The 22114-nt window shown below is 39.1% G+C and overlaps 1 protein-coding gene and 1 pseudogene across 15 annotated transcripts in view; both read left to right on the top strand.

The window, feature by feature from the left end:
- LOC105492072 (cyclin dependent kinase 19) overlaps positions 1 to 22114 on the top strand; it is a 216702-nt gene that overhangs the window by 88937 nt on the left and 105651 nt on the right. The gene's annotated exons all lie outside the window — the stretch shown is intronic.
- On the top strand, positions 5665 to 5762 carry LOC112428517 (U6 spliceosomal RNA; annotated as a pseudogene).

The raw sequence follows: 22114 nt of genomic DNA, 5'->3' as shown, positions 1-22114 counted from the left end.
ATGGAGAGGGCAGACAGAGATTTTCTTTTAAAAAAGACATCTTGAGTTTGAGATTCCATTGAAACATTTAAGAGGAGGAAGAGATGATTATGATCTCAATCATGAAGAGGATTATACAAGAGCAATATATGACATGGTTCTTTCCATCATGAACCTTATATGCTGGTCCAGAAGATAAAACACATTTTTGAATATAATTAATACTACAAGACTGGGATTGAAGGCATTCTGAAAGAGTAGGTACAGTAAGTGGAGTGAGGCCACTTTGGACATGGTGATCTCAGAGTTTCAAAGATAAGGAAATAGTTAAGATGGGCTTTAAAGGATAAGTAGTGTAGGAGGGAGGGAAAAGCACTCTAACAGTAAATGGAAAAAATAGGTAGGTAGTGAAAGGGGTGTGGCGAGGGTCTGGGTTGTTAGTTACTAGTTATAGAGCAATTTAGTATTCATCACAGCTTAACCAAGAATCTTTTGTATGTAATAATTTGACTTTTATAATGTGTTTTCATATATCTCATGAGAAATGGTCTTATATAACCTAATTCTGTCTTATGTCTCTGTCTTTCCTACTTATTGAAAAGTTCATATTATTGAAACCCAGTATTCTGTTGTTGACCTATAATAGAACTATAAATATTATTCTCTGACAGAATGTTATGAAGATGTGCCACTGAATAATAGTTGTTCTTTCCAGCTTGATTATCTTAGGGGAAAAATGACATGTGATTTAATTTATACGAGAGTACCTTGTAGACTTTATGGGATTATGAAAATGCAAAGTATTGTTATTAATCCTCCCATATATTCCATGTTACTCTTCAGAACTTAGAAGTAAATATTTTTTGCTCTGTAGCAAAATGACTGCAATCAGTGGACTTTTTTCCAGCACCTTTGTCTAAGTCTGGAGTCTAAAAAGCCCAGCTCTCTGTAGGCCAGGTTCAATTTTGGAAGTGTGTAGTGATCTTTCTTTCCCACTCAATTGTGGTTTTTTTTTGCTATTAACAAAAATAGAGTTTTTTATTAACAGATGAAATAAGTGTAAACCACTAGTTCAAAATATTTTTCTAAATTACCCAATTAAGATTTAAGATCCCTCCCACCCCATTCACTTAGGTATCTATAACTGGGGACATTTTCTAAATGGAACATTTTCAGGCATTACTTATGTATCAATTATTACTTAATAATTCTCCCATTTTCTTTATGCTCGAGTTGAAAGAACACTTATATTTGATTCAGAGGGTTTTCTAGGACTATGACTAGAGATAGTGTTTCAGAATTTCAACACACCGGAGTCCTTTCCTTTCTCCTTTCTTGGAACAAGGACCTGGTAACATCTGTTTATTCTTACTCAAAATGCTTGCATTAATTTACCTTTGCTAATTATCTCCTAAAGTATTCCCTAATACTCTCCTTCCCAAGTACAGAAAAAGTATGTGAAATGCTTAGTTGCTGCCTGATTATAACATGATTATAACAGTTGCATCATGAAATACTAGGATTATCTTTTTTCCCAATCAGATAAGAGTAGTTTCCCTTCATTTTTCTTTACCTCATTATTCTTTGAAGCTACTGGTGTTTTAAAAATGGTATTAAAATGTTGTTCCCATAGCAACACCCTACTAGTTTCTTATGGAAAGCATGGCATGTTTTACAAGTTGGATTGAAAAAAAAAGAAATGCTTTCTGGAAGAGTTTATTTATACAAGCCAATAGAACATAACTGTTTATTTCTTTTAGAAGCATTGTTAAGCGGGATGTAACAAAGGATTTTACACTTTGATGTAAATAAAGTACACTTCCTATCTTGCTTATGTAAAAGTTTATCTTTGAATTTGTATTAAGTCAACATTTCCCCTCTCATAATTAGACTTGAACAATTTAAATAAAAAACTTAAGTACTGCTAAATTTTAGTGAAATAATTTCTAGGTTCTATTTAAAGGTGCTTATTATCTGTACCCAGAAGCTGATTGGCTGCTTATGAGACTGTTAGTGCAATGCCCATATTACCCTTGTGATGATTTCTCAGCCAATTAGGCTGCATGAGGGATGGTGGATTTTGTTCAGGATCTGTTTCTCTCTCTCTCTCTCTGTCTACTGATTTTGTAAAATCAATGCTAAGATATTTTAAATCTTTTTGTATTTAAATTGTATAAATTATGTTACCCATTTTATGCTGTTTCTTACTATCTGTGTTTAGTAATATTCAGTTTCATCTCAACATTTGAGTTATTATTTTTCTGAGAGGGTTTAGGGAAGATATTATATTTATAATTAAAATTATTAATCCCATGTTTTCCTCCTCTTAGTTCTGTCTCGCTAAATTTAATTTCTATTTCCTCAGTCTTTTGAGATTTTTTAACATCCAAAAGCATGATTTATTCCATATTCTAGTTTGGCTACCGTTCTCTATCCTTTGTTGCTGTGGTTTTTGAAAGCTACAGAGCCATAAGATACCCTTTGAAACTAACATAAATTATATTTTATGGAGGTTAGATTTAGTATACTTCAATTATTTGCTCATTCAACAAGTTCCAGATGCTGGAGATATAATAGTGAAAAATGCATTCAATAATAATTCTGTGCTATTGGAACTCACATAGTATGTATCAGTTGGAGACGCTTTGATTTTGCTCACTTGGCTGTATTCATTTCTGTATTCATAGTGCCATTTTGAAAGACTCCAATAGCTGGTACCCTTCCTGTATCTGTATAATTGAAAATTCTGAGTAATTTTGTATATTTCATTTTCCACCTAGGTGTTGATATATTAATACTTCTAATATTGCACTGTAGTTTTAGACATACTTAATTCCAGCACAGAAACAATAAAACAAAAGATCTTATCTAGCTATCTAATAAATTTAGAAGAGATCTTTTGTGTAATAGTTGAAGATTCACCCTACTTGATTGCCAAGTCTTCTATGTTTTTTCTTTCAAAAAGCTTTTCAACTTTAGCTTTTTCATTTTTACTTTTAGTGTGCCTTTATTATCTTGTTGTGCCTAAGCTTTAGTGTTCTGTTCTCCTTGCCTCTCTGCCAGCCTATCCTAAACAAAGCCACTGGACTGATCTCAAATTTTCGATACAGTTGTGTCACTCTTCTGCTCCAGAACCTTTCCACGTAGACCCAGGACTATACAGTAAAATTTGGGAAGGAAGATTGGACAGCTCACCTTGATGTCCCTAAGGATGAGCAGGGCATTGTGGTCAGTCATACTCTTTTACCACATTATGTAGTTGTTTGGTTGATTTTTTTTTTTTTTTTTTTTTTAAGACGGAGTTTCACTCTTGTTGCCCAGACTGTAGTGCAATGGTGCGACCTCAGCTCATTGCAACCTCTGCCTCCCGGGTTCAAGCGATTCTCCTGCCTCAGCCTTCCCAAGTAGCTGGGATTACAGGCATGCGCCACCACACCTGGCTAATTTTTATATTTTTAGTAGAGACGGGGTTTCTCTGTGTTGATCAGACTGGTCTCGAACTCCTGACCTCAGGTGATCCTCCCACTTCATCCTCCCAAAGTGCTGGGATTAAAGGCGTGAGCCACCACGTCTGGCCTTGTATTTTTTCTTTCTCTGTTTTTCTTTCCAGATATTGAAGAGATAGAAGGGATCTTTCTGAATAGTAAAGCTAGAGAGGTTATTTTGGATCTAGTTTCTATTGCCTTGAGTCAGGGATTGCAATTTAATAAAATTTTATGTACTTCGTTGCATGTATAATGGCTAGTTTTTAAAATTACTTTCTTTTAAACTATTTTTTTTTAGTGGATGTTGGTATGTCTTCCAGTCTTAGCTTGTGCAGTAAATGATTACTATCAATTGTAAACCACATATAAAAGACATATTCAGTGTTATTGGATTTTGTTAATGATTTTTTTCTAGATAACGGAAAGAGAATATTCTAATAGCAAGGGAAGAAACATCACAATTTATATTAACAATTTAGCTAGCTAGCATTTGAGCCTGTGGGCATGGCTTTGTTCACACAGTTTCTGTGAGACTTATTTAAGAGCTGAAGTATAAAAAGGCCTTTAATTGTCATTTGTGAAAATCAGGAGTAATTAGTGTAAGTTTGTTTTATTTAGAACTTTTGGTGGTGGACACAAGAGAAAATCCGTATGTAATTTTATTGCATTTAACTTTGTTGGTGTTTTGTAGGTCAGGAGCCTAGCATTGTTTAGACTAAAAAATATCCAATTTTAGAGACAGGGTTAATTTTCTTTCTTTTTTTTTTTTTTTTTTTTTTTTGAGACGGAGTCTCGCTCTGTCGCCCAGGCTGGAGTGCAGTGGCGCAATCTCGGCTCACTGCAAGCTCCGCCTCCCGGGTTCACGCCATTCTCCTGCCTCAGCCTCCCGAGTAGCTGGGACTACAGGCGCCCGCCCCTGCGCCTGGCTAATTTTTTCTATTTTTAGTAGAGACGGGGTTTCACCATGGTCTCGATCTCCTGACCTTGTGATCCGCCCACCTCAGCCTCCCAAAGTGCTGGGATTACAGGCGTGAGCCACCACGCCCGGCCGAGACAGGGTTAATTTTCTTCCCCTAATATATTTATTATTGTTAATACTGCTGTTTGACACTCATTCCAAAACTTAGTGGCGTGAAACACTCTTTTTATTATGCACATCGATTCTGCAAGTTGTGCCCTCTGAAAGGGCACAGTGGGGAGAGGTTTTTCTCAGCCCTGTGGTGCCTGGGATCTCAGTTGGGAAGACTGGAAAGTTGAGATGGACACACTTGACTCCTGGGGACCAAAATGTGTCTGGTACCTAGACTAGGACTGTTGACTAGACTGCCTTCATGTGGCCTTGCTTGTGTGTAACCTGGCGGCCTCAAGTGTTAAAGTGAACAATGACAAATCTTTTTTTTTTTTTTGACAAAGCCTTGAAAGCTGAGCATTGTCATTTCCACAACATTCTATTGGTTACAAGTGTACACTCAGACAGAGGAGGGGAATTAGACTTCATCTTTTGCTGAGGGAGTTGACAAGGTTTTGGAAGAGCATGTGGTACAGAGATACTGTTGTGACCATCTTTAGAAAAGACATTCTGTCACAATAGTTAAGTCTAATAGTTGCCACTGTTGTTTGTTTTGAATGTGTATTTTATAATAACATTAGAGATAGAAGATCAGGAATCCTTTTTTTTTGAGATAGGATCTCACTCTGTTACCCAGGCTGTAGGGCATTGGCATGATCATGGCTCACTGCCACTGCAACCTCCCCAGACTCAGGTGATCCTCCTACCTCACCCTCCTGACTAGCTGGGACTACAGGCACGTGCCACCATGCCTGGCTAATTTTTGTAGGGACTGGGTCTCCTCATGTTGCCTAGGCTAGGAATTCTTTATCTTACTCTAGGACTTTGAGGAGGGGTCTGTAAACTGAAAGTTGACAATATTTTTTTAGAAAGTATTTTTAAAATGTATTTTCCTATTAATTTGAAAATTAAATATTTAAAACTTTTTTTTTTTTTTTTTTAAAACAAAGATGAGATCTCACTATATTGCCTAGGCTAGTCTCAAACTCCTGTGTTCAAGTGATCCTCCTGCCTTGACCTCCCAAAGTGCTAGGATTACAGGCATGAGCCCTGTACCCGACTAAAACCTTTTTTTTAAGTCAAAATTGCTTAGGAATTTGTTTCCTATCTCTTACTTTAAATAAGTATAGGGTGCTCACTTTGGCAGCACTAAAATTGGAACTATACAGAGATTAGCATGGCCCCTGTGCTAAGATGACATGCAAATTTGTGAAGAGTTCCATATTTAAAAAATAAAATAAAATTTAAAAAACCCCACAAGTATAGGGTATTGTGGATTGCTAGCATATCCATTTAGATTATGTGCAGTTTTAATTATTGCTATATGTGAAGACTGTATAAAACAGTTTCCCATTGAGAAGAATCATTTAAAATTTACCATGTCAGATGTATTTATTCAGGTTCTAGTTTAAATCTAAAAAAATCCTACACATACACAGATAAGAGAAATTATAAGAAGAAAAGAAAAAGTAGGATAAGTGCCCTTTGATCTTACTCTTTTTTTTTTTTTTTTTTTTTTTTTTGAGGTGGAGTCTCACTCTATTGCCCAGGCTGGAGTGCAGTGGCGTGATCTCAGCTCACTGCAACCTCCACCTCCCAGGTTCAAATGATTCTCCTGCCTCGGCCTCCCGAGTTGCTGGGATTACAGGTGTGCACCACCACGCCTGGCTAATTTTTGCAGTTTTTGTAGAGACGAGGTTTCACCATGTTGGTCAGGCTGATCTCAAACCCTTGACTTGTGATCCGCCCGCCTTGGCCTCCAAAAGTGCTGGGATTACAGATGTGAGCTGCCACGCCCGGCCTGATCTTACTCTTAAGAATGAATGTGCAAGGAAATACAAGTCATGTTTTTCTTATCTGGCAAGGGTCTTATTAATGGAAGCAAGAGGTCAACAGAGCTGAAGAAAACCCTTATTATATGTGCCTAGCCAGAAAATATTGGGTGTTGGGAATCCTTTTATCTGATAAGGAGGTGGCTTAATTTGAAAAGGCTGGGGACCTTACCTCAACTTGAATTTGTGCCCCCACAAAAGCCTTATCTTAGAAAATCTTGCAAGCAAAAGAAATGATATGATTGGAGAGGCCTTGGTGAAGTCCTCTAAACTCTGGATGGTTTGTGGTTGGGTGCAGGGGAACAATGAAGGCCTCTAACATATGGTATTACTCCCCTAGAATTGACTTTTTTTTTCCTTGCAGTCTCTCAAATCAAGGTTTTATTAATTTATTTATTTCTATTTTTATTTTTTTGATACAGTCTCACTCTGTCCCTCAGGCTAGAGTGTAGTGGTGCAATCTTGGCTCACTGCAACCTCCGCCTCCCGGGTTCAAGCGATTCTCCTGCCTCAGCCTCCTGAGTAGCTGGGATTACAGGCGCCTGTTACCACACCCGGCTAATTTTTTTGTATTTTTAGTAGATACGGGGTTTCACCATGTTGGTCAGGATGGTCTTGAGCTGCTGACCTCAGGTGATCCGCCCACCTTGGCCTCCCAAAGTGCTGGGATTACAGGTGGCTGGGCCACCACACCTGGCCCCAAATCAAGGTTTTAAAGGAATTGGCAACTGTGCCATTTGATGTGTATAGCATGTAACCAAATGAATTATTATTTTTTTTTTTTTTGAGTCTTGCTCTGTTGTTCAGGCTGGAGTGCAGTAGTATGATCTCAGCTCACTACAGCCTCCGCTTCCAGGGTTCAAGCGATTCTCCTGTCTTAGCCTCCCGAGTAGCTGGGACTACAGGTGCGTACCACCACACACTGCTAAGTTTTGTACTTTTAGTAGAGATGGGATTTCACCATGTTGGCCAGACTGGTCTCGAACTCCTGACCGCAGGTAATCTGCCTGCCTTGGCATCCCAAAGTGTTGGGATTACAGGCATGAGCCACCCTTGCCTGGCCCAAATGTAATTCTGATGTATCTTAGTGAAGCTAGCTTCTCTTTTTTTGTCATTTGAGAGCATGCTGATGCCATCAAAGAATTATTGTTTCGTGAACACATTTTGGAAACTGGAAAGACCATTGAGACATAAAACAGTGAAGAGTGGCTTGCCAGCAAAACTGATTGAGTACCTGGCAGCACATCTGGTTTTGCTGCTTTGGTGAAGGAAGAAGCTCCATGAGCCACTATGAATCATTGCTTGTACATTGGCATCAAAGACTCTGCCAAAGATCGTGAAAGAAGTCTTGTCTAAGGTCTCTAAAGTCCCACTTTAACCTAGTCAGGGCTTTGAATCACTGCCTTGTCAAGAACTTCTCTTGAGAAATAGGAGAGGATTATGAGGTTATTTTCTATTGCAGAGAAGTTCATTGATTCTGTAAAGAACAAGTCTCAAAGCACTGGGAATTCTGGTTCTCTTTGCTGCTACATAACTTCATGAATCAGGGTTTTCAGAACACTTGGGGCAATCAATTGGATTGTTAAACCTACTGCCATGGCAGGGCACAGTGGCTCATGCCTGTAATCCCAGCATTTTGGGAGGCCGAGTGGGGTGGATCACAAGGTCAGGAGTTCAAGGCCAGCCTGACCAACATGGTGAAACCCCATCTCTACTAAAAATACAAAAATTAGCCGGGCGTAGTGGTGCGTGCGTGTAATCCCAGCTACTCAGGAGGCTGAGACAGGAGAATCGCTTGAACCTGGGAGGCAGAGGTTGCAGTGAGCCGAGATTGTGCCACTGCACCCCAGCCTATGCGACAGAGTGAGACTCTGTCTCAAAACAAAACAAAACAAAACAAAACAAAACAAAACAAGAAAACCATACTGCTTACTACTGCAGCTCTTTAAGAGAAACAGTAGCAGCTTTCTAACTGAAATAGGATTTTGTGGAATCTGTTTTTATTTTCCTTTAACTTTATTGTCTTTTCTAGTTTAAGCATCTTTTTTACATTGGGAGAGTTTAATCTGTTTACATGAATGTATTTAATCATATGGTTAGATTTATTTATTTATTTTTTGAGTTGGAGTCTCACTCTGTCACCCAGGCTGGAGTGCAGTGATAAGATCCTGGCTTACTGCAGCTTCCATCTCCTATGCTAAAGTGCTACCCTCACCTCAGCTTCCCACATAGCTGGGACTGCAGGCATAGGCACAGTGGGACCCTGTCTCTACAAAAAATTAAAAAATTAGCCAGCATGCCTGGCTGTTTTTAAAATTTTTTGTAGAGACAGGATCCCACTGTGTTGCCTAGGCTGGTCTCAAACTCCTGGGCTCAAGTGATCTTCCGACCTCAGCCTCCCAAAGTGTTGGGATTATAGGCATGGGCTAGTACTGCACCTGGCTTAGAATTATTTCTGCTGTCTTCTTGTGGTGGTGTTTTTTTTCTCATGCTTTTCCCCCACTTGTTTTCTGACTTGTGCAATATTAATTGAGTTATTCTTACTTCTTTTTTCTCCCTGAACTTATGGTTTGAAAATGACTTACACTCTTTCTAATTTAGTAGTTACACTTGCATTTTTACATATATATTTGACTTAAATTTTGAGTCCTCCCAGCTTCTGCCAGAGTAGTACGAGGACTTTAGAACTCTTTACCTCAGATCTTTCCCTCCTGCTATTTCTCTCCATTATTTTAGTTCTACCTTGTTTTCACTTAACTGCTCCACACCCTACCCCAACTTTATATATTTTAGTTCCTTTATAGTCAGGGCTTATTTGAATTGACGTATATGATTTTGCTTTTTTGCATATACTCCTTATTTAGGTATATCTTTCAGTGATTCTTTCAGCAACTATCTGTGAATGACAAATTTTTTCACTTGTTGCCTGAAAATGTCTTTATTTTGCCCTCATTTTAAAAAATATAACTTAGCTTGATATAGAATTAGAAGGGTTTTTTTTTTGGACTTGGAAGATTTCTCCATGGTTCTCTGGCTTTGGTTATTGCTGATATGATGTCAGCCATCAGTGTAATAGTCTTGCCTTTCTAGGTACATTTTTCTCTCTGTGTGTGATTTTAAGGTTTTTCTCTTTGCTTTTGTTCTACACACTATACACAACACAATCCCAGGACATACAACAAGCTACCTTATTGCCTCCCCAGGCCAGACCAGTTGATAGAGTTTTCCTAGTCTTGTCTTCACTGACACGGTAGCTCTTCCTAGGCCTCTGGACTCTGCAGGAGGCTAATTCCACACCTCAAATATATACATCTAAGGCGGCGTCATCTGTTTTTGAACGACAGTTTAGAACCCCAGCTTCTAGGGCTTATATCCCAATTTCAAATCTTCCTGGGCTTCATACATCAGCCCATTGCATTCTTTTGGCTTTCATTTGTTCCTGGCACTTGGTGTCTTAGTCCATTTGGGCTGTCCCTACAAAACACTTTGGACTGGGTAACTTACAGGCAACAGAAATTTGGGGTCAAGATCAAGGCACCAGCAGATTGGGTGTCTGGTGAGGGCTTGCTGTCTGCATCATAAATGGAGCCTTCTCATGGTGGCCTCATGTGGCAGAACGGACAAACAGGCTCCTTTAGGCCTCCTTTACAAAGGCACTAATCCTCTGTAATCCCAGCACTTTGGGAGGCTGAGGCGGGCAGATCACCTGAGGTCAGGAGTTCGAGACCAGCCTAACCAAAATGGAGAAACCCCATCTCTACTAAAAATGCAAAATTAGCCTGGCATGGTGGTGCATGCCTGTAATCCTAGCTATTTGGGAGGCTGAGGCAGGAGAATTGCTTGAACCTGGGAGGCAGAGGTTTCGATGAGCTGAGATCACGCCCTTGCACTCTAGCTTGGGCAACAAGAGCAAAACTCCATCTCAAAACAAAACAAAACAAAACAAAAACACAAAGGCACTAATCTCATTCATGAGGATGCCACCCTCCGAACTTAATCACCCCCGAAAGGCCCCACCTCTTAATACAACTGTAGTACCCAGGAATTTTCCTTTTTGACTTTTTATATGTACCATTTAAAATGTGTTTAATGAGGGAAATAAAGAAAATGAGACAGTCTTGAAAAGATGAGTCATAATAGAGTTAGAGACCTTTGAAACATGGCGAATTTATTTCTCCACCTCATGAGATTTCTAGAGTGTTAGTATAAATGTATATACTACATGTCAGTTGAAATGTAAAATATGTTCACAGCTCTAAGGGCTCATTGATTGATTGTCTGCTTTATTCCATAAAAAGATTTAAAGTGCTATTTTGAGACATATATATCAAAATATATCACTGTATATACAGGGGCCCAAGTATGTCATTCATAAGGGATATATACATATGTATCTATATATGTGATTTATAGGTATATATCATATAAGCACTCCTATGTAAAAAAATAAAGCAAGTCACAAAACTCATACATTCTATTTATTTATTTATTTATTTATTTATTTTTGAGATAGAGTCTCGCTCTGTTGCCCAGGCTGAAGTACAGTGGCTCGATCTCGGCTCACCACAACCTCTGCTTCCCAGGTTCAGGAGATTCTCCTGCCTCAGCCTCCAGAGTAGCTGGGACACATGCTGGGCACATGCCGCCATGCCCGACTAATTTTTATATTTTTAGTAGAGATGAGGTTTCACTGTGTTGGCCAGGGTGGTCTCGAACTCATGACCTCATGATCCATCCACCTTGACCTCCCAAAGTGTTGGGATTGCAGGCGTGAGCCACCACGCCCAGCAACATTCTATTTATGAAAAGTATCAATCACTGGATCACTGGATCACTGGACCAATATATATATTTATCTATATATCGATATACAGAGATCAATATATAGAGAGTAGAGATCACATAGATCTCTTTCTCTCTTTGCTCTCTATATAGCTATATCTGTATATCCTTTATGAAATTACCTGAGCCCCTGTTTCATGTTTAACTTGAGGAATTTATCAAAGCCTGAGACTGTTCTAGGCATGTTCAGATAATGTTTGAATATTCTAGAAAGATTCTTTAATACTTCTATAATCTTTCTGCAGAAAGATTCTTTGCCATGATCTAAGACAGTGGTTTTCAAAGTGTGGTTCCCGAGCCCTCAGCACCAGCATCACCTGGGATCATACGGTGTATACTGTTCCTAAGTCATTCGTTAGGTTTTCTTTTTTTTCTTTGTTACGATTTTTCAATTAAGGTTTGATAAAATATTTGAACTCATAGGTGGTCCAGTGATTAATACTTTTAATAAATAGAAAGTATGAGTTTTGTGGCTTGCTTTTTTTTTTAAATATAAGAGTGCTTATTAATTCTACAGTGTAATATCATGCTAAATACTCTAATAAAAATTATGTATGTGTTTGTATATTTATGTTTTCCATACTTGAGCATCCTTCATTTTTAAAAGAACATTGTTTAAAGTTAAATGTTAGATATGGAATTAAATAAATATGTTATATCTTTAAATTAATTATCTTATTTTAAAAATAATCTGCCTACCCTAAGCTCAGAAGATAAATTATAATATTAGTTATGTGATTTCTCTTAATGAGCCTCATGGATGTAAAACATAATTAGCATTGTTACACTTCCTTCAAGATAGAAAATGCATGCTTTCTTAGTAAATGTAGTATGCTTTTGTTCATGAAGAATGTCATTAAGTAGTGCCATACTATTTTAGGGTGCTAAAATAAAAATATTTACAACTCGAAAATAATTTAAAACTATTCTTATAAAAGAAGGATGTTCCATTGTTTTCTATCTGTCACTTAAATCATATAAAAATGTTTTGAAATGCAAACTGCTTGATGTTTTGGGATTCAGAGACTTTGATGATCATTTACAAAATGTTTCTGCCAAAGATGGCAGGGTGCGATGGCTCATGCCTGTAATCCCAGCACTTTGGGAGGCTGAGGCAGGTGGATCATGCGAGGTCAGGAGTTTGAGACCAGCCTGGCCAACATGGCAAAACCCCATCCCTATTAAAAATACAAAAATTAGCCAGGTGTGGTGGCGCACACCTGTATCTCAACTACTCGGGAGGCTGAGACAGGAGAATTGCTTGAAGCTGGAAGGCGGAGGTTGCAGTGGGCCAAGATTGCTCCATAGCACTACAGCCTGGGCAACAGAGCGACTAGTCTCAGAAAAAAAGAGTTTCCACCTAAGAACTGAATACGCAAAATGAATGATAGAGTAGTTAGTACCATTGTAAAGACATTAAAGACTCATTTTCTGATTCTTAAGTATTTAAACAAAACCACATACAGCGCCTTGAATATAGGAGTGCTCAGAAAATGTTGGTTGAGTTTAAATGACCAAGTTATTTTTGACCCTATTAGTCTATTAGCATAATGTTGTCTTTTTCACTTAATGATTAAGCTACTTTTAGATATGTTAGGTATCATGAGCTGGTCCTCAGTGCCCTAGAGAGCATTATAAGATGTAAATTCAGAGAAGGGTGAGGAAATGTTAAACATTCTACCAAAGTATGGCTAAAAGCAGTCTACAAACTTGAAGAATTCAAGAAAAGGCGATTGCCTAATAGATTTAAAAATGAATATTCACAAAAAAGAAACCCCATTAAAAACTGGGCAAGGGACTTGAAAAGACATTTTTCAGCTGGGCGCGGTGGCTCACGCCTGTAATCCCAGCACTTTGGGAGGCCGAGGCAGGCAGACCACCCGAGGTCAGGAGTTCAAGACCAGCCTGGACAGCATGGTGAAACCCCGTTTCTACTAAAAATACAAAAATTAACCAGGCGTGGTGGCACATGCCTGTAATCCCAGCTACTTGGGAGGCTGAGGCAGGGGAATTGCTTGCACCTGGGAGGTGGAGGTTGCAGTGAGCCGAGATTGTGCCAGTGCACTCCAGCCTGGGCGACAGAGTGAGACTCCATCTCAAAAAAAAAAAAAAAAAAAAAAGACGACATTTTTCCACAGAAGATACATGAATCACCTTTAAGCACATGAAAAGATGCTCAACATCATTAATTATTAGGGAAAGAAATGCAAATCAAAGCCACAAGATACTACTTCACACCCATTAGAATGGTAATAATAATAGCAAAAGGGAAATAACAACTATTGATGAGGATATAGAGAAACTGGACCCCTCATTCATTGCTGTTGGGAGTGTAAAATGGTACAGCCACTGTAGAAAACATTTTGGTGGTTCCTCAAAAAGTTACCATATAAGCCAGCAGTTCCACTTCTAGGTGTTGTATACCCAAGAGAACTGAAAACAGATGTTGAAACAAAAACTTGTATGTGAATGTTTATAGCAGCATTATTCACAATAACAAAAAATTAGAAATAACCGTCATACCAATCAGCTGATGAATGGATACACACAATGTGCTATATCCATATAAGGGAATATTATTCAGCCATATAAAGGAGTGAAGTACTGATACTTGCCACACATGGATGAACCTCGGGAACATTATGTGAAGTGAAAGAACCCACACACCAAAAGCTATATATTGTATGGTTTCATTGCCATGAAATGTCCAGAATAAGCAAACCCATAGACATAGCAGATTATTGGTTGCCAGGGGCTGGGATGAAAGTAGAATGGGGAGTTGTTGCTTAATGGATATGCAATTTCTTTTTGGGGGTGATAAAAATGTTCTGGAATTATATAATTGTGATTGTTATACAACATTGGGAATATACTGGAAGTCACTGAATTCCATACTTTAAAATGGTGATGTTTATGTTATGTCAATTTTACCTCAATAAAAAGAAGGAATACTCAGTAAGGTTTTCTTGAAACAAATTTTTTAAAGTTTAAAACATTTTTAAATTTTTTGTAGAGATGGGGTCTTGCCATGTTGCCCAGGATGGTCTTGAACTCCTAGCCTCAAGCAATCCTCCTGCCTCAACCTCCCAAATGCTAGGATTACAGGCCTGAGTGCCCAGCCTGTAATTCTTTTCTTAGTAAAACATTACCAAAGTAAAAAATTTAAAACCAAAGGAAATTTTATTTCAATATTGTTGTTTCGTGCTTAGAAAAATTACAAAATGTTATGTTTGGTGAAAATATATAGAAGTCAGCCCGGGCAACATAGCTAGACCCCATCTCTACAAAAAATGAAAAAATTAGCTGGGTGTGGTAGTAGTCCTAGCTACTCAGGAGGCTGAGACAAGAGGATCACTTGAGCCCAGGAATTTATTTATTTATTTATTTATTTATTTATTTATTTATTTATTTATTTATTTTGGAGATGGAGTCTTGCTCTGTCACCCAGGCTGGAGTGCAGTGGCGTGATCTCGGCTCACTGCAAGCTCTGCCTTCCCAGGTTCACGCCATTCTTCTGCCTCAGCCTCCCTAGCAGCTGTGACTACAGGCATACGCCGCCACACCTGGCTAATTTATTTTATTATTATTATTTTTTTTGAGACAGAGTCTCGCTCTGTCACCTGGGCTGCAGTAAGGTAGCGCGATCTCAGCTCACTGCAAACTCTGCCTCCCTTGTTCACGCCATTCTCCTGCCTTGGGCTCCACAGGCCTGCAACATCATACCCAGCTAGGAGTTTTGCTAGTTACAAAGAACCCTAGGATAAATCACCACAAGGCAGTCTCATGCAGGGTATTTTATTGTGCCTAGTATGTTGCTTTTTTTTTGTTTGTTTGTTTTTTGAGATGGGATCTTACTCTGCCACCAGGCTGGAATGCAGTGACATGATCTTGGCTCACTCCAACCTCCAACTCCCTGGTTCAAGCGATTCTCCTGTGTCAGCCTCCCAAGTAGCTGGGATTACAGGCACATGCCACCACGCCCAGCTAATTTTTGTATTTTTAGTAGAGACAGGGTTTCACCATGTTGACCGGGATGGTCTCGATCTCCTAACCTCATGATCTGCCCACCTCGCCCTCCCAAAGTGGTGGGATTACAGGTGTGAGCCACCACGCCCAGCTGTATGTTGCTTTTTAACTGTGATGAACAGTATGTCTCAAACTGTTTACACTTTCCCTGCCATCTTACTCTGAATCTACTTAACTTCTTATTTTGTTAGTTTCACACATGCCTCTCTGACCTGAAACTTTATTCTGTCTGTTCTATTGGCATTAATTTTTGACCCCTTTAGCTAACCTACTCCTTTAATGACATGCTTTCTAGCCACTGTGGATAAACATCCTGTTTATCCTGCTTCCCCACACTCCTGCTGACTTCCCTAGATCTGTTTTCATTTCATCATCTCTGCTTCCTCTGCCTTAGCAAGGAAACCTGCGCAGCAAGAACCCCAAAGACAAGAGTGAAGTGGGATGGGGAATGAGAATGAGAATAAGGCAAAGGCCCAGTCTTCTTTTGTGAAATCTGCTAGAAGAGAAATTGTCCATAGCAGCTAGTATTATAGTTCTACAGAGGTCTGCTATTTCTAAAGCTCAAACATTATTTAGTGCTGATTCAGTATCTTTATCTAGTAAACTGATGTTTCTATCCAACATAGAACATACAGACTATCTTGAGGGTAGTGTTTCTTTCCCAAATTATGTTCCATAGAGTATTAGTACCTGGAAATGGGAGAAGCAGCTCTGCTTTGGAAGAGATGAGATGATTCTATAGCCAAATATATTTAGCAAAGGTTGCTTACCTGTTCTTGGAGGTCCATAACACCTTAGCCTGTTAAGTGCTGTATTACTTACTCAGTCAAGAAACCTGTTTGAGTCAGCATTTCCCAAACTTACTTGAACTGAGAACTTTTTTTACGGGGGGAATAGCATGTCTGTTAATAGCCTACATAACATCATTTGGGGAGACACTGTCCTAGAGCATTGTAAATTTGTGTCACTGCAGTAAAAAAAAAAAAAAAAAAGTAGCCAATCTTTTTTTTTTTTTTTTTTTTTGAGACGGAGTCTCACTCTGTCGCCTAGGCTAGAGTGGAGTGGTGCGATCTCGGCTCACTGTGACCTCGGCACCGCCTACCTGGGTTCATGTAATTCTCCTACCTCAGCCTCCCAAGTAGCTGGGACTACAGGTGCCCGCCACCACGCCCAGCTAATTTTTGTATTTTTAGTAGAGACAGGGTTTTGCCATGTTGGCCAGGGTGGTCTCAAACTCCTGACCTCGGGTGATTCGCCTGCCTCGGCCTCCCAAAGTGCTGGGATTACAGGTGTGAGCCACTGTGCCCAGCCCATTGTAATCTATTTAATATTCATGCTATGTATATTTAGTTCATATATAAATTCTCCATCAAGGTAGACCTGATATTTTCCTTTTACTTACAAGTGTCATATTGTTGTCTTCCAGTGATTTTTTTTTCTTTTTGCTACACAAAAATATTTCTTAAGGTTTGAATAAAGCACTAGGACATTCCTGGTTTTAATTGATAAGGAAATTTGTTTACCTCTTTTAAAGCTGTTGTATGTAAGAGTACATTTGTTGATCCTGGTATAAAATGTAAGACTTACATAATTCAAATACTCTTTTGAAATCCAAATAATGTCTTCATTTACCAAGGATATTGTCAAGGCAAGCTCTTCTTTAAGAAAGTAATTAGTTTTAAATGTTGAAGGTATAATTAATAAATAAGCACAATTTATTACTTTGTTAACCCCTCTCTACAGAAAATAGCTGACATTCAGTGTCTAGCCATTCTTAACATAGAAATATGTAGACATTAATATTTTATATCACAATATATTCCTAAGAAACCTATTGTAGGTATCATTCCTATTTTCATTAGGTTTTATTAGTGGAGGATTTTGGCTTTTTCATGTACTTGAATTTTTTTTTCTCTATAAAATAACTCATTTATTACATTGCTTTTCTTGATTTTGAGAACTTTATAGTTTTTAATGGATGTCTCTAATGTTCATAAACAATTGTAAGCTCTTATTATAGACAATATAAGATTAGATCAGTTGTAGCTAACCCCTCTGCCCCTTTTGTTGTTTTTTACATGCAATACATGAATCTAATGCAGAAATGAAGTCTGTAGCCTTGTAGATTAGATTCCCCTTGTGTCTTCCACGGGAGGGAGGATATGGTCTGAATGTTTGTGTCCCTCCAAAATTCATATGTTGATATCTTAGCCTTCAAGGTGTTGATATTAGGAGGTGAAGCCTTTGGGAGATGATTAAGTCACTGCAGCTCCACGCTTATGAATGAGATTGGTGCCCTTATAAACAGGACCACAGAAAGACCCCTTACCCCTTCCACCATGTGAGGTTACAGTGAGAAGATGCTGGTCTCTGAGGAAGTGGACCTCACCAGACAGAAAATCTCCTGGTGCCTTGATCTTGGACTTCCTGATTTACAGAAATGTGAGAAATAAATTACTTTTGTTTATAAGCCAACCCTTCTATGGTAATTTTCTATAGCAGCCCAAACAGACTGAGACAAGGGGTATTAGTATATTTCCATTTAGGCTTGGTATGTCTTTTGACTGATGATCCCAGGTTCTTTCATAGTTGTTTCTATGTGTTTGGCTCCTGATCCTTTAGACAAATCAGCCAGTTCTGGCAGTGATAGAACATAATGGTTTCAGAGCCTCTCCCACAAAAACAAATGACTCCCCAGTGAGTTGCTGAAGAGCCAGACCAGATCTTCTCTTACATGAGTCTTGACTCTTCGACAAAGCATCAAGTGAAGGCTGTGTTTGGTTGAGTTGGCTTCAAGATTAGTTTGTTATAAATGATTGCTTTTCTATTGCTTTTACTTTTTCTAGTCATAAGCCTTCTTTCTTTTTAAATGGTGTTTAGTACTTTGCATTGTTATATGTGATCTACCAGTTATATATCATATTTTCAACTCTGTGTATATTTTGTTGACTGAAAAGAGAGAGTTGGAGTATGAAATGATAATTGGTACTATAATCTTTTTTGTGATGATAAATTTCTAAAGTCAAACTTATTTATTAGCTTGGGACAATAATACGTAGTGATATTCAGATGTATCACACATAGATGATTTGTGCATGAAAAGTTTTATTTTAATTTTATTAGGTTAGATTCTACCCTTGTATATATATTTTGATGGTGTGTAAACATTTCAAGAATACTACAGCTTCTTAAAGTGGGGTTTCTAGCATGATTGTGAATTAGAATTAGATTAGAATTTCTGTTTTTTATTCTTTGTTCATTCTGTAATTGCATGTGGGTTGTTATTTATTATCTTGCAGGCATAATGGGAAAATACATTTTTCCTTTCTACCTCAAGGAAATTGCATTTACATGACTAAACATCCTGTATAAAGTCTATTTGCAGTTTACATAATAAATTTGTAACAGTCTGCTATTTCTTGCTTATTACATTGTGACCCTTAACTAAGACAAACCTTTTCTTTTTCTTGTTTTTTTTAATTTAAGTTCTGGGGTACATGTGCAGAATGTGCAGGTTTGTTATATAGGTATACACGTGCCATGGTGGTTTGCTGCACCCATCAACTCGTCACCTACATTAGGTATTTCTCCTAATGCCATCCCTCCCCCAGCCCCGCACCCCTCCACAGGTGTTATTTCTGAGGCCTCTGTTCTATTTCATTGGTCTATACATCATGCTCTGTTGAATAGGAGTGGTGAGAGAGGGCATACTTGCCTTGCGCCAGTTTTCAAAGGGAATGTTTCCAGTTTTTGCCCATTCAGTATGATACTGACTGTGGGTTTGTCATAAATAGCTCTTATTATTTTGAGATACCATCAATACCTAGTTTATTGAGAGTTTTTAGCATGAAGGGCTGTTAAATTTTGTTGAAGGCCTTTTCTGCATCTACTGAGATAATCATGTGGTTTTTGTCATTGGTTCTGTTTATGTGATGGATTATGTTTATTGATTTGTGTATGTTGAACCAGCCTTGCATCCCAGGAATGAAGCTGACTTGATCGTGGTGGATAAACTTTTTGATATGCTGCTGGATTCGGTTAGGCAAACCTTTTCTAGGTGCTTATTTCTTAAGCAGATTTCAAATGGAAAAGTCAAGAGAGCCAGTTGAGATATCAAGTTGTTATTTAAAACCATTTGAAATGCCTAAAAGCTTTAAAAGCTTTTACTTCTTAGTCCAAGGTGGTGAGTCATCTTTCACCTTCTTACCAGTTTTTTGTTGAAACACCCAAATGGTAGAATGCAGAAGAATTTATATCACCCTTGCAAAATTAAAAAAAGTTTTCACTCACAGTGTCATGTTGAAGAGCTTTGGTACCAAACAGTAAAGTAAGAGTAGAGGGAGGATACACATCAGCCTGCCCATTGTTAGCCAGCACACTTGAGGGAAGCTTGCTCAGAGGTTGATCAGAGAGCCTGCCCTTCCATATAAACCTAGTAACGTATGCAGACTGGGAGCTGGGGCTGGAAACAAGAGTAGGAACAATGGTGTCGGCCGGTACAATCTCTGTAGGTAAAAATCTCTATTCTCCTAGCCTGGGTGGAGTTACAGGAGGAGAGAACCAGCTCTCCAGTGCACATCCTATGTGCTGCAGCCGCAGGGTTAGCAGAAATCACTGTGGAGAGTGGCCTTCAGAAGTAGGAGGATAGAGAGGGGCTCCAATGTCAGGCTGAAGTGGGAGGCCATGCCCTAAGATTCAGCAGTGATCTGCATGGTCTGGCACAGTGTAGACCAGCACTGTTGAACAGAACTCTTGGCAATGAGGAAAGTATCTGTGCTGTCCAGTGTGGTAGTCACTAGTCACAAGGGCTTTTGAACACTTGAAATGTAGCTAGAAACTGAATCAGTACCAAAAGCCTGAAAAGAGCGCTTTCCTCTTTTGGGTATTTTTATCTTAAGGAGTTAATCATGCAGATGTACAAACTATTTATTATAGCATTGTTTATAATATTAAAAAAAATACTATAATATTAGAGTAACATAAACATACTATTTATTTTTGAGATGGAGTCTCACTCTGTCGCCCAGGCTAGAGTGCAGTGGCGTGATCTCTGCTCACTGCAACCTCTGCCTCCCGGGTTCAAAAGATTCACCTGCCTCGGCCTCCCAAGTAGCTGGGACTACAGGCGCCTGCTACCGCGCCCAGCTAATTTTTGTGTTTTTAATAGACATGGGGTTTCACCATGTTGGCCAGGCTGCTCTCAAACTCCTGACCTCAGGTAATCCACCCGCCTCGGCTTCCCAAACAAGCCTGGCCCAAACATACTATTTAAAGCAATTTCATACCCAGGCAGTGGAGTACTATGCAGCTGTTAAAACTGCTGTTGTAGATAAGTATTTGTTGACAGAAAAGTTGTTTACAATATGTTACGTGAAAAAGGGCTGGTTACAAAACTATGTGGTTAGTGTGTTCCCATTTTTTAGCAAAAATATTATATGTTTGTGTGCATATACAGATAGATGATATGATCTAGAACCAAGGTATCCAAAGATGTGTTTTAATGCCTGTTTTGCCATTTTTTGGCTGTGTACTTAGCCTTTCAGCCTTCTCAGTTTTGTTTTGTTTTGTTTTTGAGACAGTCTCCCTCTGTCACCCAGGCTGGAGTGCAGTGGCGCGATCTTGGCTCACTGCAGCCTCTGCCTCCCAGGTTTCAGTGATTCTCTTGTCTCAGCCTCCCAGGTAGCTGAGATTACAGGCATGTGTGACTACGCCTGGCTAATTTTTGTAGTTTTAGTAGAGATGGGGTTTCACCGTTGTCTCTACTAAAAGATTGTCATCGTTTGGCCAGGCTAGTCTCAAACTCCTGACCTCAGGTGATCTGCCCGCCTCAGCCTCCCAAAGTGCTAGGATTACAGGCATGAGCCACCACACCCGGCCGCCTTCTCAGTTTTTTTTTTTTTTTTTTTTTTGGCTGTTAAAGAGAGATTTAAAAATAATGTCTTCTGGCGAGAACTGCCATCTTCCACTTTGCCAAAATGACAAACACAAAGGGAAAGAGGAGTGGCACCGCTGTATTTTCTTTAAAAATATAGTCTTTTAGAAAACGTCGAGTTACTCCTTTGGCCACATACATGTGAAGCTCCAAGAAAGGTGATATTATAGACATCAAGGGTATGGGTACTATTCAAAAATTTCAAAAAGGAGTGTCCCACAATGTTACTCAGGCAAAACTGGAAGAGTCTATCAATAGTGTTACCCAGCATGCTGTTGACATTGTTGTAAACAACGGGTTGGCTGAGCACGCACGGTAGCTCACGCCTGTAAGCCTAATGCTTTGAGAGGCTGAGGTGGGCAGATCACCCGAGGTCAGGAGTTTGAGAGCAGCCTGGCCAACATGGTGAAACCCCGTCTCTCCTAAAAATACAAAAATTAGCTAGGTGTGGTGGCCGGCACCTGTAATCCCAGCTACTTGGGAGGCTGACACAGAAGAATCACATGAACCCGGGAGGCAGAGGTTGCAGTGAGCAGAGATCAAGCCATTGCACTCCAGCCTGGGCGACACAGCAAGACTCCGTCTCAAAAACAAACAAACAAAAAAAGAAAACAGGTTAAGGTCCACGTTCTTTTTTATTATTATTGTTTTTTATTCTTTTATTATACTTTAAGTTCTGGGATACATGTGCACAATGTGCAGGTTTGTTACATAGGTATACATGTGCCATGGTGGTTTGCTGCACCCCTTAACCTGTCATCTACGTTTGGTATTTCTCCTAATGCCATCCCTCCTCCCTGCCCCCAACAGGCCCCGGTGTGTGATGTTCCCCTCCCTGTGGCCATATGTTCTCATTGTTCAACTCCCACTTATGAGTGGGAACATGTGGCGTTTGGTTTTCTGTTCCTGTGTTAGTTTGCTGAGATATTTCTCTTAATACCTGAAATTG

Source organism: Macaca nemestrina, chromosome 5 (assembly GCF_043159975.1).
Source record: "Macaca nemestrina isolate mMacNem1 chromosome 5, mMacNem.hap1, whole genome shotgun sequence".
NCBI classification, from domain to species: Eukaryota; Metazoa; Chordata; class Mammalia; order Primates; family Cercopithecidae; genus Macaca; species Macaca nemestrina.
The sequence above is the reverse complement of the archived record's forward strand: the minus strand, read 5'-3'. Positions and strand labels throughout refer to the sequence as shown.